This window comes from Giraffa tippelskirchi, chromosome 9, assembly GCF_054371585.1.
Source record: "Giraffa tippelskirchi isolate mGirTip1 chromosome 9, T2T-mGirTip1v1.2.pri, whole genome shotgun sequence".
Lineage (NCBI taxonomy): Eukaryota > Metazoa > Chordata > Mammalia > Artiodactyla > Giraffidae > Giraffa > Giraffa tippelskirchi.
The window spans coordinates 155,323,300-155,329,299 of NC_137283.1; the positions used below are offsets into that span (position 1 = coordinate 155,323,300).

The 6,000-nt window shown below is 39.5% G+C and overlaps 1 long non-coding RNA gene across 1 annotated transcript; it reads right to left on the bottom strand.

Moving 5' to 3' along the window:
• Nucleotides 1–114: 114 nt before the first annotated feature.
• On the bottom strand, nucleotides 115–3,268 carry LOC145521196 (uncharacterized). Its single transcript, XR_014065215.1, has 3 exons — nucleotides 2,607–3,268; nucleotides 2,028–2,072; nucleotides 115–1,116 (listed from the first exon to the last, which is right to left on the bottom strand). It is a non-coding gene; the product is annotated as an uncharacterized LOC145521196 (long non-coding RNA).
• Between the last annotated feature and the right edge of the window lie 2,732 nt (nucleotides 3,269–6,000).

Sequence of the window (6,000 nt, forward strand, 5' to 3'; positions counted from 1 at the left end):
CTTATCCTCCTCGAATTACCCAGTGATGTAGGGTTAGACAGATCAGGAAACTGAGGCTATTGAAGGTTAAACAATGCACCTGAAGTCACCCCACTTGTAGAGGCAAAAACAGAATTTAAACCCAGGTTGGTCTAACTTTAAAATGATGTACGTAGTAGTACAGGTAGCTCAGTGGTAAAGAATCCACCTGCCAACACAGGAGATGCAAGATATAGGGATTCAATCCCTGGGTTGGGAAGATCCCCTGGAGGAGGAAATGGCAACCCACTCCAGTATTCTTGCCTGAAGAATTCCACGGACAGAGGAGCCTGGTGGGCCACAGTCCATGGGGTCACAAAGAGTCAGATTTGACTGAGCAAGCACACACTATGGAATCCTGCAGTGTTTGATGAAATGCTATCAGGGTCTCCGGACCGGCTCTGTCGATCACCTCTACTCCTATTTCTCTGCCCCATCACAGTCCCTTCCTGCTCTCTTCTCTGTCCCAGCCCTGTACTGACTCTCCTTCTCTCCAGGCTGGCACTCTTCTTTCTCCATTCCTCGGGGGACTCATTATCTCTGTCTAATGTGTGTCTCTGAATTCCCAGCTACTGGAACAATCCACAGGTTGGACAATCCATAGTTATCCCAATCACAGCATCTTTCTGAGAGACCCTGGAAGCTGGGGCTCATGGGCACTGATGCTGTATTGTTGTCGCTTCTCTATTTGCAGAGCAGCCTCTCCTATTTGCAGAAGTTCCAACACACCTCTAGACAAAACTGACCTTCACCTGCATCTCCTTACACAAAGCCTCCCTGGAGAACTGTGGCATTGTCCCAGCAGTGCCTCACCATGAAGACCGTTTGCGGATTCACTTCATTTTGATGAGACAGGGAATAGCTAGTAGAATTCAGTGTGAGTCCACATAGATGTCGCAGCTACACACGTTTTGGCCATTCCTTACTTCCTCTCACCTTCACAACTGCATGCTGCACTCTGGAAATTCACACAGATTTCTGCCATGCAAGTTCTATACAGTCATCTGATCACATTATTTTTTTCCCAGTAGGACTGCCCAGCTATATTCTGCCGTGACCTGCGGCCCTTTCTTGTACTCTGTATGCCGTCTCAGAATCCTGGAACACAGCAAAGAAACATATGCTCGGTTTATCTACCACAGCCAGAAGAGCCCCGGGGATACTAACTTCATAGCTAATGTTGGGTGGATAAACTTGTTTATAAATATTGATGGATACTGGTGTCATATTACTGGGTACTCTAAAGGAAACTGCCTAACTTCCCTCTAGGCTTCTTTAGATAGTGATATCATGAAATTAATGCAACAAATTTCCTTTAATACTGATTATACCCATACTGTAAACTGTAAAGAAAAATGTCAAAAGAACACCTTTAAGAACCATGAAGCCAAAAAGTAACATGAGGAATTCTAATTCAGTTTGGCTGCCATTTTATGGTACAGAATGTGCAACCTTCCCTACCCTTAGGTCCACTATTGCTGTGTTTTTGCAATGTTTCTCTGTGTTCTTTACGCTTGTCCACACTTGTGATGGTCCCAGAGATCAGGTGTGTCATATGCAACTATTTCTAGCACATGTCATGTCGGGACAAATATGCAAGATTTATTTTCATAATCTCAGGTGATTAGCAGATATCTTTTTGGTTTTGTGGCAAGCAGAGTGGTTAATATGTATGTCTTTCTCCGAATACCTTTGTCTGATATTGCATAACACATCCAGATGTTCATTTGTTTATAATCTCTTCCCAACACACACTGGAATATAACTCCATGAGAGCAAAGACTCTGTTGTATTCACTGCTATAAACTTATTGTCCAGAAAATTTGAACATCATGAGCAACTCATATTTATCAAAACAGCATAAGAGTTGTTTCACAGTGGAATATATATTAATGTAATTTACCATATAAGTAAATAAAAGAGAAAGCCCATATGGTTATCACTTTAGATGCAGAAAGAACTTTAGGTAAAGTTTAACATTCATCATGATTTAAAAAAAAAATACTTACAGCAAGCCAGGATAGAAAAGAGGCTTCTTAAACTTACATGGGTATCTAGGAAAAAAAGAAAACATAGCAAAACATTATATAATCTTTACCAAAAGGCAATCAATAAGACATAAATAAACGGAGAAATAATCTTTGTTCTAACATAGAGGGACTCAGTACTGTTAAAACATGTTAATTGCCCTCAACTGATATCTAGATTTAACATTCAGTTCAGTTCAGTTCAGTCGCTCAGTCGTGTCCGACTCTTTGCGACCCCATGAATCGCAACACACCAGGCCTCCCTGTCCAATTGCAGTCAAAATCCCAACAAGGATTTTTTAGGCTTAAAAAGCAGATTTTAAAGTTTATGAAAAGGAGTGAAAAGGACCAAAAGTAGCAAAAACATTCTTTAAGAAAAAAATATAAGGGAATTTGTCTTAACAGATGCCAAAACTGGATATAATTGCTGTTCATAGGCTAAGTTGTGTCCGACTCTTTTTGACCCCATGAACTGCAGCACACCAGGCTTCCCTGTCCTGCACTATCTCCTGGAGTTTGCTCAAACTCATGTCCATTAAGTCAGTAAGGCCATCCAAACACCTCATCCTCTGCCACCCTCTTCTCCTTTTGCCTTCAATCTTTCCTAGCATCAGGGTCTTTTCCAATGAATCAGCTCTTCACATTAAGTGGCCAAAGTGTTAGAGCTTCAGCTTCAGCATCAGTTCTTCCAATGAATATTCAGGGTTGATTTCCTTGAGAATTGACTGATTTGATCTCCTTGCTGTCAAAGGACTTTTAAGAATCTTCTCCAACACCACAGTTTGAAAGCATCAGTTCTTTGGTGCTCAGCCTTCTTTACATCTGCACCTGACTCTCACATCCATACATGACTTCTGGAAAAACCATAACTTTGAGTAGGGGGACCTTTGTCGGCAAAATTATCTCTCTGCTTTACAATACTCTGCCTGGGTTTGTCATAGCTTTCCTTCCAAGGGGCAAGTGTCTTTTAACTTCATGGCTGCAGTCACCATCTGCAGTGATTTTAGAACCCAAGAAAAGGAAACGTCACCGCTCCCACTTTTCCCCTTCTATTTGTCTTGAAGTGATAAAACCACATGTATAACAAAACTTGGCATTGTACAGAAGTGGCATTGCAGATGAATGGGAAAAGACAGATCATTCCATAAAAAGTGCTGGGGAAATTGATTATTCATATGAAAACCAACAAAAAAATGTGATCCTTCTTTACAGTATGTGAAAGTGAAAGTCGTTCAGTTGTCTGACTCTTTGTGACCCCATGGAATTCTCCAGGCCAGAATACTGGAGAATTCTGTATTCTCCAGAATTGGGCCTTTCCCTCCTCCAGGGGATCTTCCCAACCCAGGGATCGAATCCAGGTCTCCCACATTGCAGGTGGATTCTTTATCAGCTGAGCCACAAGAGACGCCCAAGAATACTGGAGAGGGTAGCCTATTCCTTCTCCAGTGGATCTTCCTGACCCAGGAATCGAACCAGGGTCTCCTGCATTACAGACAGATTCTTTACCAACTGGGCTATGAGGGAAGCCCTGTGAGGGAAGCTATGAGGGAAGCCTTTACAGCATACATACAATTAATGTTCAGTTTAAATATCTATATATGAAAACCAAAAGATGAAACTTTTAATTATTAAAAGGGATGTGTTTTTAAAAGTTTAAAATATAAATATAGGAACATATCTTTATACTGAGATATTCTCAAACAAAATGTATTTTGTTTTGTTTATTCTCAAACAAAATGTAAAAAGGTAATACCCATAAAAGAAAAGACTGATAAACTTCATTTTGTTAAAACTGAGAACTTTTTTACACACATATAGGCTTTCCAGGTGGCGCTAGCATTGAAGAACCTGCCTGCCAATGCAAGAGATGTAAGAGATGCAGGTTCGATCCCTGGGTCAGGAAGATCCCCTGGAGGAGGGCATGGCCACCCGCTCTAGTATTCTTGCTTAGAGAATTCCATGTATAGAGGAGCCTGGAGGGCTACGGTCCGTAAGGTCACAAAGAGGTGGACACGATTGAAGCTACTTAGCATGCACATAATCAACTGTCAAACTCATTATCCAAAATATAAAAATAGCTTAAAAAATTATATATAGATACATATGGTAACTGTTTGAAATGAGTGAAGGCCATAAAAAGGCATGTGGGGGGGGAATGCAGACATTTAATTAGTTTATATAAAGATGCTCAGTCTCATTAGCAATCAAAGAAATAAAATATTTCCTTTTAAAAATATCATGTGCCATAAAATATCCACTAGATCAGCAAAAGTTTAAAACTCTGACAATACAAGGGAGCTGAGCAACAGGACCTTGAATACTAGACTGGTTGGACTTTATGTTGATACGAGAGCTCTAGATGGTGTTATCATTGTCTTGCAAAGTTAAACTTGTGTATATGTCTTATAGTAAGTGTCCTCCCCTCTCACCTCAGCCAGCCCTGGAGGGGAACAGCAGCTCAGATAAACAGGCACCGTCCGTGCTGCTGGCTTTGTAAGTATCTGCCAGACGCTTGCTCAACCTGGGTTTGGTTCAGGCTGGAAGTACCAAGGTATCCATTCCCCACAGAGAAACCCTGGGCAAGAAGAGACAGGAAGTGGTGGATAAATAGCCCAGCATTCTCAGCCCTTGGAGGGACAATTCTGAGATAGGTTTTTTTTTTTCTTTTTAAGAATTTATTGAATTCATTGCAATATTATTTCTGTTTTTATTTTTGCGTTTTGGCTGCAATGCATGTGGGATTTTAGCTTCCCAACCATGGATTGAGTCCACACCTGTACCTTGGAAGGCAAAGCCTTAACCATTGCACCACCAGGGAAGTCCCTCTGAGATAGGTTGAATAGTCTCTTGATGCTTCAGTTCCCTTCAGCAGTGACCACTCATTAAAACATCACTTAATGGCATGACTTCTTTCCTCCCATTTCTTCATCTCCCTACTCCCTCACTGTGCCTTCTGGAATAAGCACTCAGAAAACCTCACGCACTCAAATCCTTGCCTCAAGATCTAGAAATTAAATGAAAGCACCCTGTGAACTAGCAGATCCATGCCTAGATAAATACCCTACAAAAATGCTTACGTGCCTGTACCAAGATGCTGACAGTAAATACAGTAGTTTTATTAAATTCAAAGTAAATTGGACAATATACTGGCAAGGGGTACAAATATATACAGTGAAATTTTAAAGGAAAGTGGAATGATAATAAACCCAAATGCAGGTCTGCAGTTCCCTCTAAGAAGGAGGCAAGGGAGTGAGTTGAGGAAAGAGCCCCTGAAACCTACCAATAATTGTGTAGGTCATATTTCTTAGCTTGGGTGGTAAATGCATACATGGGTGCTTGCTTTAATATCATGTTTCATGGCTTATACATTTATTAATAAATCTAAAAAAAGTAACTGACATATCTCATATAGAATGAAAACATTTATTAAATCTCATGTTTTATCTTGTGGAAAGCATGTGATACAATATAATACATCAATTAGTTGAGAGATAAAATTATTATACCCAAAGGCTTTATATATTTTCATGGGTTTTCCAGTTCATGTTTTATATTCTGTGAAATCTGTAAGATTTATGAAGACTCTTTCAAAGGGAAAATCTACTTTAAACATTTCCACTGATTACCTAGGTTTCTTTGAGTAGTTTCAACATGATAACTTGATTCTTCAAGTTGTTAGCTGACATATCCTATAGATGTTTTAATAAGTGATAATATGTTCAAATTAGTGTTATATTAGTGATATATCATATTTCTTAGTCCTACATGATTACAATTTACCTTTACTTGCAGAGTGAGATAACTTACACATAAAAGGTATACCTTTGCACTGAGTTTTTTTTTGGCTTAAATGTATATGGTGTTAGAATAAATATTTATATACATTAGACAGATACAAATCTCTATTTGTTTATCATGGCTATAAATTACTGAACCATATTTAGTGGTATAACTT